The sequence below is a fragment of the Diuraphis noxia genome, unplaced genomic scaffold (assembly GCF_037042655.1).
Source record: "Diuraphis noxia isolate RWA-SAM2 unplaced genomic scaffold, SU_Dnox_SAM2 contig0001, whole genome shotgun sequence".
NCBI lineage: Eukaryota > Metazoa > Arthropoda > Insecta > Hemiptera > Aphididae > Diuraphis > Diuraphis noxia.
Window position 1 is genome coordinate 110,707,501 of NW_028301711.1, and position 10,000 is coordinate 110,717,500.

Below are 10,000 nucleotides of genomic sequence, written 5' to 3' on the forward strand. Positions count from 1 at the left end.
CTGGCGGCCGGCTAGCGGGACGCGATTTGCGTCCCGCCCGCGCAGGCGGCGCCATTTTTTTTCGTGCCGTGCAGCCACGCGGCGTGCAGCGTTCGATTTACGCGGGTGCGTACGGTGGTCGACGACTTGCAACAACGTCACGGGTGGTCGGTTAGACGAAATGCGCTCGGGGTTGCCCGGGTAGACCGCGGTCGGTGGGACGGGAGAAGATTTGTTCATGTCGGGTGGTCGGGTGAAAAAAAATTACGTAGCACTGTTACGCGCGTCCTAACGTCGTTTAAGATGAACACGTATTATTTTCCAGTCGACCGTCCACGGTGGTCCGTCGAGCCGGGGTAGGTCGCATGCGGGCAGCCCGGACGTCGACGTTGCACGGGGTTTCGAAACCGGAGTTTTTGGATCGCGATTTTTTCCAAACCCAATAACTCGTTAACGGTCGGTTTTCGGTGGACGAACCAAAGAGGTGATCTCGTCGGGCGCACCGAATACTATCAGGAATAGTAGGTCCGACGGACGTGATGCGATTTTTAAATATTTTTCGATTGTGCGATTGCGGCGGGGGTATTAGTGTTCGGGTGGGGGGAACCGATACGCGCGCCGATTGCGGTAGTTGACGGGCGCGCGTCCACTGTTGCACGAGCGACGCTACGCCATTACGGGTGGTCGGTTAGACGAAATGTATTATCACTGTCCCAATCCGCGCGCCCGGTGGTCGGTGCCGTAGGTGGTCTGCCGCACTGCTACTCGGGACCGCATGGCGGCGCCATTTTTTTTCGTGCCGTGCCGCCAAGCGGCGTGCGTACGGTGGTCGACGACTTGTAACAACGTCACGGGTGGTCGGTTAGACGAAATGCGATTGTGGCGGGGGTATTAGTGTTCGGGTGGGGGGAACCGATACGGGCGCGGATTGCGGTAGTCCACGGGCGCGCGTCCACTGTTGCACGAGCGACGCTACGCCATTACGGGTGGTCGGTTAGACGAAATGTATTATCACTGTCCCAATCCGCGCGCCCGGTGGTCGGTGTCGTAGGTGGTCGGCCGCACTGCTACGCGGGACCGCCTAGCGGCCGGCTAGCGGGACGCGATTTGCGTCCCGCCCGCGCAGGCGGCGCCATTTTTTTTCGTGCCGTGCAGCCACGCGGCGTGCAGCGTTCGATTTACGCGGGTGCGTACGGTGGTCGACGACTTGTAACAACGTCACGGGTGGTCGGTTAGACGAAATGCGCTCGGGTGGCCCGGGTAGACCGCGGTCGGTGGGACGGGAGAAGATTTGTTCATGTCGGGTGGTCGGGTGAAAAAAAATTACGTAGCACTGTTACGCGCGTCCTAACGTCGTTTACGATGAACACGTTTTATTTTCCAGTCGACCGTCCACGGTGGTCCGTCGAGCCGGGGTAGGTCGCATGCGGGCTGCCCGGACGTCGACGTTGCACGGGGTCTCGAAACCGGTGTTTTTGGATCGCGATTTTTTCCAAACCCAATAACTCGTTAACGGTCGGTTTTCGGTGGACGAACCAAAGAGGTGATCTCGTCGGGCGCACCGAATACTATCAGGAATAGTAGGTCCGACGGACGTGATGCGATTTTTAAATATTTTTCGATTGTGCGATTGCGGCGGGGGTATTAGTGTTCGGGTGGGGGGAACCGATACGCGCGCCGATTGCGGTAGTTGACGGGCGCGCGTCCACTGTTGCACGAGCGACGCTACGCCATTACGGGTGGTCGGTTAGACGAAATGTATTATCACTGTCCCAATCCGCGCGCCCGGTGGTCGGTGCCGTAGGTGGTCTGCCGCACTGCTACTCGGGACCGCATGGCGGCGCCATTTTTTTTCGTGCCGTGCCGCCAAGCGGCGTGCGTACGGTGGTCGACGACTTGTAACAACGTCACGGGTGGTCGGTTAGACGAAATGCGATTGTGGCGGGGGTATTAGTGTTCGGGTGGGGGGAACCGATACGGGCGCGGATTGCGGTAGTCCACGGGCGCGCGTCCACTGTTGCACGAGCGACGCTACGCCATTACGGGTGGTCGGTTAGACGAAATGTATTATCACTGTCCCAATCCGCGCGCCCGGTGGTCGGTGTCGTAGGTGGTCGGCCGCACTGCTACGCGGGACCGCCTAGCGGCCGGCTAGCGGGACGCGATTTGCGTCCCGCCCGCGCAGGCGGCGCCATTTTTTTTCGTGCCGTGCAGCCACGCGGCGTGCAGCGTTCGATTTACGCGGGTGCGTACGGTGGTCGACGACTTGTAACAACGTCACGGGTGGTCGGTTAGACGAAATGCGCTCGGGTGGCCCGGGTAGACCGCGGTCGGTGGGACGGGAGAAGATTTGTTCATGTCGGGTGGTCGGGTGAAAAAAAATTACGTAGCACTGTTACGCGCGTCCTAACGTCGTTTACGATGAACACGTTTTATTTTCCAGTCGACCGTCCACGGTGGTCCGTCGAGCCGGGGTAGGTCGCATGCGGGCTGCCCGGACGTCGACGTTGCACGGGGTTTCGAAACCGGTGTTTTTGGATCGCGATTTTTTCCAAACCCAATAACTCGTTAACGGTCGGTTTTCGGTGGACGAACCAAAGAGGTGATCTCGTCGGGCGCACCGAATACTATCAGGAATAGTAGGTCCGACGGACGTGATGCGATTTTTAAATATTTTTCGATTGTGCGATTGTGGCGGGGGTATTAGTGTTCGGGTGGGGGGAACCGATACGCGCGCCGATTGCGGTAGTTGACGGGCGCGCGTCCACTGTTGCACGAGCGACGCTACGCCATTACGGGTGGTCGGTTAGACGAAATGTATTATCACTGTCCCAATCCGCGCGCCCGGTGGTCGGTGTCGTAGGCGGTCGGCCGGACTGCTACTCGGGACCGCCTAGCGGCCGGCTAGCGGGACGCGATTTGCGTCCCGCCCGCGCAGGCGGCGCCATTTTTTTTCGTGCCGTGCAGCCACGCGGCGTGCAGCGTTCGATTTACGCGGGTGCGTACGGTGGTCGACGACTTGTAACAACGTCACGGGTGGTCGGTTAGACGAAATGCGCTCGGGTGGCCCGGGTAGACCGCGGTCGGTGGGACGGGAGAAGATTTGTTCATGTCGGGTGGTCGGGTGAAAAAAAATTACGTAGCACTGTTACGCGCGTCCTAACGTCGTTTACGATGAACACGTTTTATTTTCCAGTCGACCGTCCACGGTGGTCCGTCGAGCCGGGGTAGGTCGCATGCGGGCTGCCCGGACGTCGACGTTGCACGGGGTTTCGAAACCGGTGTTTTTGGATCGCGATTTTTTCCAAACCCAATAACTCGTTAACGGTCGGTTTTCGGTGGACGAACCAAAGAGGTGATCTCGTCGGGCGCACCGAATACTATCAGGAATAGTAGGTCCGACGGACGTGATGCGATTTTTAAATATTTTTCGATTGTGCGATTGTGGCGGGGGTATTAGTGTTCGGGTGGGGGGAACCGATACGCGCGCCGATTGCGGTAGTTGACGGGCGCGCGTCCACTGTTGCAGGAGCGACGCTACGCCATTACGGGTGGTCGGTTAGACGAAATGTATTATCACTGTCCCAATCCGCGCGCCCGGTGGTCGGTGTCGTAGGCGGTCGGCCGGACTGCTACTCGGGACCGCATGGCGGCCGGCTAGATTTGCGTCCCGCCATTTTTTTTCGTGCCGTGCTGCCAAGCGGCGTGCGTACGGTGGTCGACGACTTGTAACAACGTCACGGGTGGTCGGTTAGACGAAATGCGATTGTGGCGGGGGTATTAGTGTTCGGGTGGGGGGAACCGATACGGGCGCGGATTGCGGTAGTCCACGGGCGCGCGTCCACTGTTACACGAACGACGCTACGCCATTAAGGTGGAAAAACCCGGGATTTTGTAAATTTGTGAGCGGTTCGGTCGTCGGCGTTGCAGTCGACGGCCGGCCGCCGATCACGAACACCACAACAGCAAAGCCACGGGCGACGCCGAAGACGGCGCGTACACCTCGCGGCGCCCACCGGTCGCCGCCAACTGACGGTCGTCCACGTACGCGGGACACCGTCGGTTGAGTGGCCGGTCCGGTGAGAGCCGGCGGAAGGTGACACGCGTCCGCGTTTCGGCCGCCGACCCATCTCGCAATCCGAGTGGCGAAACTCAACCGGCGCCGCGCGTCCACCAGCCGGTGTTTGCGCGGCGCGCGCCAATCCACACCGATGACGACTCCCGTTACCGTTCCGCGTGTCACGAACACTCGACGCCAGAACATTCCCGCCGCGGCCGGCCATCGTCGCCGCGCCCGGCGGTCGCCGGGGCGAAGCCACGGGACGGCGGACTTCGCGTCGCGTCCCGGCTTCCCCCTCGATCTCGGCTGGGGGCCGTTACGAATCGGGCGAGAGCCGGTCTCGGTACGCTCGCCGGGGACCCGTGCACACACCGTCACCCGAACCCGGCGGTCGACCGTCACCCGGTCCGTCTCGTCAACGTGTCGCACTCCGTGTGCCGACCACACCACACACACATTTTGTTGTTGTTGAACCGCGGTCGGTCGCGCGGCCGTGACCCACAGCGGTCCCGGCCACGCGATCGCCCTCGGCGTCGGCTCGCCGCCCCCTTCCGCGGGGCGTCGGACCGGCGCTCGGACGCACGCGTCCCAGGCCGCCACGCGCGTGGCGGTCGCGGGGCGCGGTAGCAGTAAACCCGAGATCCCTGGTTGATCCTGCCAGTAGTCATATGCTTGTCTCAAAGATTAAGCCATGCATGTCTCAGTGCAAGCCGCATTAAGGTGAAACCGCGAAAGGCTCATTAAATCAGTTGTGGTTCCTTAGATCGTACCCAAGTTACTTGGATAACTGTGGTAATTCTAGAGCTAATACATGCCGACAGAGTTCCGACCGTCGCGGCGCTCTCGGGCGTCGCGCGCGGGAGGAACGCTTTTATTAGATCAAAACCGGCCCGTCGCGGCGCGCTTCGTGCGCGTCCCGATCGCGGCCCGCGCAAAGACCTGGTGACTCTGAATAACTTCGAGCTGATCGCACGGTCTCCGTACCGGCGACGCATCTTTCAAATGTCTGCCTTATCAACTGTCGACGGTAGGTTCCATGCCTACCGTGGTGGTAACGGGTAACGGGGAATCAGGGTTCGATTCCGGAGAGGGAGCCTGAGAAACGGCTACCACATCCAAGGAAGGCAGCAGGCGCGCAAATTACCCACTCCCGGAACGGGGAGGTAGTGACGAAAAATAACGATACGGGACTCATCCGAGGCCCCGTAATCGGAATGAGAACACTTTAAAACCTTTAAACGAGGATCAATTGGAGGGCAAGTCTGGTGCCAGCAGCCGCGGTAATTCCAGCTCCAATAGCGTATATTAAAGTTGTTGCGGTTAAAAAGCTCGTAGTCGGATCTGTGTCTGGGCGGTGCCGGACCACCCTGGCGGTCCGGCGTGTCGCGGCCGGCCGTGCCGCGGGACCACGTGTCCCGTCGGCGCGGTCGCCGTCGCGCTCGTCAGCCGTCTCGGGGTGTTAGTTACCGGCACGTCGGCCGGACGTATTGTCGGCAGGCGGACACGTGTCTCGTGCTCCCGGCGCGCCGCGCGGCCACGCGTCGCGCGGCCGTCGGGGTTCGACGACGGCGGCCGCCTACTCCAATCTTGCTGCGCGGTGCTCTTCACCGAGTGCCGTCGGCGGGCCGACACGTTTACTTTGAACAAATTAGAGTGCTCAAAGCAGGCTCAAATCTGGCGGGGCGGCTTCACGGCCGTCTCGTCAAAAGGCCCTGAATACTGGTCGCATGGAATAATGGAACAAGACCTCGGTCCCGCGCATCTCCGCCCTTCGCGGGCGCGCGAAACCGCCCTCCGGGGCGTTTCCGTGCGCGGGCCGCCGGGCCGCGGGCGCCAGTCGCCCGCGCGTCCCGCCGGGCCGGTTTTCGGGACCGGAGGTAATGATCAACAGAGACGGGCGGGGGCATTCGTACCGAGACGTTAGAGGTGAAATTCTTGGATCGTCTCGAGACGAACTGACGCGAAAGCATTTGCCAAGTACGTTCTCGTATGATCAAGAACGAAAGTTAGAGGTTCGAAGGCGATCAGATACCGCCCTAGTTCTAACTGTAAACGATGCCAGCTAGCGATCCGCCGGCGTTTCATTAACGACCCGGCGGGCAGCTTCCGGGAAACCGAAGCTTTTCGGTTCCGGGGGAAGTATGATTGCAAAGTTGAAACTTAAAGGAATTGACGGAAGGGCACCACCAGGAGTGGAGCCTGCGGCTTAATTTGACTCAACACGGGAAACCTCACCAGGCCCGGACACCGGAAAGATTGACAGATTGAGAGCTCTTTCTTGATTCGGTGGGTGGTGGTGCATGGCCGTTCTTAGTTGGTGGAGCGATCTGTCTGGTTAATTCCGATAACGAACGAGACTCTGTCCTGCTAACTAGGCGGGTAAACCCGGGTCGGCGTGGGCGCGGCGCCGGCGGTTTCGGCCGTCTGCGTTCGCGTTCCCGTCGGCTCGGCCCGGTATCCCCGAACGCGTTCGCCCGTCGTCCACGGCGGTCGTCGGGCGCGGCCGCGCCATCCGCGTCCCGGCGTGCGGCGGGCGTGCGGGGGTCGGGGGGCAACCTCCGGTCGCCGTGCGTCAGTCGTGCGCTGGGCTCCGCGGTGAAGCGCGCCGCGTTCGCGGCCGTCGCCGGCGGATCACGATACGTTACTAGGGCTACCGCCGGCTCCCAGGAGCTTAAACTCTTCTTAGAGGGACAGGCGGCGGACGAAAATAGCCGCACGAGACTGAGCGATAACAGGTCTGTGATGCCCTTAGATGTTCTGGGCCGCACGCGCGCTACACTGAAGGAATCAGCGTGTGTTAACATTCCTGGGCCGACAGGCTTCCGGGTAACCCGCTGAACCTCCTTCGTGCTTAGGGATCGTGGCTTGCAATTTTTCCACGTGAACGAGGAATTCCCAGTAAGCGCGAGTCATCAGCTCGCGTTGATTACGTCCCTGCCCTTTGTACACACCGCCCGTCGCTACTACCGATTGAACGACCGCAGTGAGGTCTTCGGACTGGACGCGCGTTATTCGGCCCCCTCGGGGGCTGGGTCGTCGCGCGACCGGGAAGATGACCGAACTCGGCCGTTTAGAGGAAGTAAAAGTCGTAACAAGGTTTCCGTAGGTGAACCTGCGGAAGGATCATTAGAGACGGGCCCGCGGCGCCGGCGACTCGCTTGCCGGTCTCGCGCGCGCCTAATCCGACCCCGTGGCCGCGTGCGCTCGCGCGCGACAACCGCGCACGGTTGTCGTCCGCCGACCGCCCGCGCGCCGCGACCCCCGACCGAGAGTCGACCGAAAGATGGTTACCGTCGTCGGAAGACGATTGTGTAAACGAAAAAAAAAAAAAACAAACACCCGACCCCGAACGGCGGATCACTTGGCTCGTGGATCGATGAAGACCGCAGCTATCTGCGCGTCGTCGTGTAATCCGCAGGTTATACGAACATCGACCAGTCGAACGCACATTGCGGCCTCGGTGACCCGCGGGTCCCGGGCCACGCCTGTCTGAGGGTCGTATACCGGATACTCGGCCAGACCGATGCGCCGGCACGGCAGGCGTCCGGCGGAGCGCGCGCGCCGCGTCCGGTCCTCACGGGGACCGGCGCCCGCGCGCCCGTCGGCCGCACGCCGCGCCCGCGCGAGTTTGGCGGCTCGACCGGGGAAAACGCGGGCTACCGCTCGCGGCTGCCCCCGGTCGTCCGCCCAAGTTGTGACGGCAAACAGTCACGGGTTCTCGCGCCGTCGAACGGCACGTCCCCGTCCGCCCGCCGCGCGAGAGCGCGGCCGGGTCGGCTGAGAGTCGTCCTCGAGACGCCACCTCTCCGGCAACCGAGAAGCGGACGCGGACCGTCGCCGCGCGGACGGAGCGCGGACCCGCGCACCAGTTACCACCACCACACGTACCACACACTTGTTCCGACCTCAGATCAGGCGGGACTACCCGCCGGATTTAAGCATATTAATAAGCGGAGGAAAAGAAAACAACCGTGATTCCCCCAGTAGCGGCGAGCGAACAGGGAAAAGCCCATCGCCGAATCCCGCCGCGCACTTTTGTGTCGCGGCACGTATGGGAGTTGTGGCGTACGGGCCGGCCTCGTTGCCGGGGCGCACGTGACGGTCCAAGTCTCCCTTGAACGGGGCCATGGCCCGCAGATGGTGCCAGGCCAGTAGAGGCCGTCACAGCGTTCCGGGATCGGACCGCGCCTTCGAGTCGGGTTGCTTGAGAGTGCAGCCCGAAGCGGGTGGTAAACTCCATCTAAGGCTAAATACGGCCACGAGACCGATAGTGGACAAGTACCGTGAGGGAAAGTTGAAAAGAACTTTGAAGAGAGAGTTCATAAGAACGTGAAACCGTTCGGGTGTAAACGGACAGAGCCCGCGAGTCCCCGCCGGGCGAATTCACGGTCGGTGGTCTCACCGCCGGCCGGATCTTTCGCTCGGTCAGCGGACGTCGCGACTCGTTGGGCGCCGGCCGAAGGGCCCGGGTGGCGGTTCGTCGCGGCGGTCGCGCCTCGGCGTGACCGTTCGCGCCGAACCCCGGTGCTCCTGGTCGGCTCGCCCGACGGCATGAACCGTCGACGCGGCCCCGTCGCAGGCGGGGTCCCGTCGGTCGGCGACGAGTTTCGGGCTACTTTCCGACCCGTCTTGAAACACGGACCAAGGAGTCTAACGTGTGCGCGAGTCAACGGTGATCTCACGAAAAACCACGTTTGGCGCAATGAAAGTGAACCGTTTACGGTGCGGACGATGGCCTAGCGACCGAACCCACCGGCGTTCAAAGTCGCGCTGGTCCGCAGTCCGGGGGCGTCTCCGCCAGGTCGGCTCCGGCCGTCCGGGGGCGCACCCTTAGCGCACACGTTGGTACCCGAAAGATGGTGAACTATGCCTGGCCAGGATGAAGTCAGGGGAAACCCTGATGGAGGTCCGCAGCGATTCTGACGTGCAAATCGATCGTCTGAGCTGGGTATAGGGGCGAAAGACTAATCGAACCATCTAGTAGCTGGTTCCATCCGAAGTTTCCCTCAGGATAGCTGGCGCCGATGTGTCCCGCCCGTTCGCGGGCGTACGGACGCCGGTGGGACTCCGCGCTGTACGGCGCGGTAACAACCCGCTCGTAACACGGAGGATGTCTCATACGGTAAAGCGAATGATTAGAGGACATTGGGGCCGAAACGACCTCAACCTATTCTCAAACTATAAATGGGTGAGATCGCCGGCTTTACCTGGTACACCGCGTGAACCGCGTGCGAAGCCGGCGACGGAACCCTAGGCGCTTAGTGGGCCATTTTTGGTAAGCAGAACTGGCGCTGCGGGATGAACCGAACGCCGAGTTAAGGCGCCGAAATCGACGCGTATTCAGAGACCATGAAAGGCGTTGGTTGCTGATGACAGCAGGACGGTGGCCATGGAAGTCGGAATCCGCTAAGGAGTGTGTAACAACTCACCTGCCGAAGCAACTAGCTCTGAAAATGGATGGCGCTGGAGCGTCGTGCCTATACTCGGCCGTCGGCGGCACAGTGGGGCCGGTCGTCGCTCGCGGCGGCCGGTCCCGGCAAGCCCCGACGAGTAGGATGGCGCGGCGGTGTGCGTCGAAGGGCAGGTCGCGAGACCGCCTGGAGCCGCCGTCGGTGCAGATCTTGGTGGTAGTAGCAAATACTCGAGAGGGGCCCTCGGGGGCTGCCGTGGAGAAGGGTTTCTTGTGAACAGCCGTTGTCCAAGAGTCAGTCGATCCTAAGCCCGGGGAGAGATCCTCGTACCACGGGCGAAGGCGTTTTCGAATCGCCCATGGGGCGAGAGGGAATCCGGTCCGTATTCCGGAACCCGACGCGGAACCGCTCCCTAGTGTTCGGGGCTCTTTTGTCTCGTCCGGGCGACCGGAATGAACTCGAAGAAGCCGCCGGGGGGTCCGGGAAGAGTTCTCTTTTCTCTGTGAGCGTTGTACGTCCCTGGAATCCTCTAGCCGGGCGATAGGGACGC

General features: G+C 61.7%; 3 non-coding genes across 3 annotated transcripts in view; all 3 read left to right on the forward strand.

Moving 5' to 3' along the window:
• Nucleotides 1-4,680: 4,680 nt before the first annotated feature.
• LOC149063312 (small subunit ribosomal RNA) lies at nucleotides 4,681-7,168 on the forward strand. Its single transcript, XR_016189988.1, has one exon. It is a non-coding gene; the product is annotated as a small subunit ribosomal RNA (ribosomal RNA).
• Nucleotides 7,169-7,380: 212 nt separating this feature from the next.
• On the forward strand, nucleotides 7,381-7,538 carry LOC149063313 (5.8S ribosomal RNA). Its single transcript, XR_016190038.1, has one exon. It is a non-coding gene; the product is annotated as a 5.8S ribosomal RNA (ribosomal RNA).
• A 402-nt stretch (nucleotides 7,539-7,940) lies between these two features.
• LOC149063314 (large subunit ribosomal RNA) overlaps nucleotides 7,941-10,000 on the forward strand; it is a 4,199-nt gene continuing 2,139 nt past the window's right edge. The window contains exon 1 of the ribosomal RNA XR_016190006.1: nucleotides 7,941-10,000. This exon is cut by the window's right edge and continues 2,139 nt beyond it. This is a non-coding gene — a ribosomal RNA (large subunit ribosomal RNA).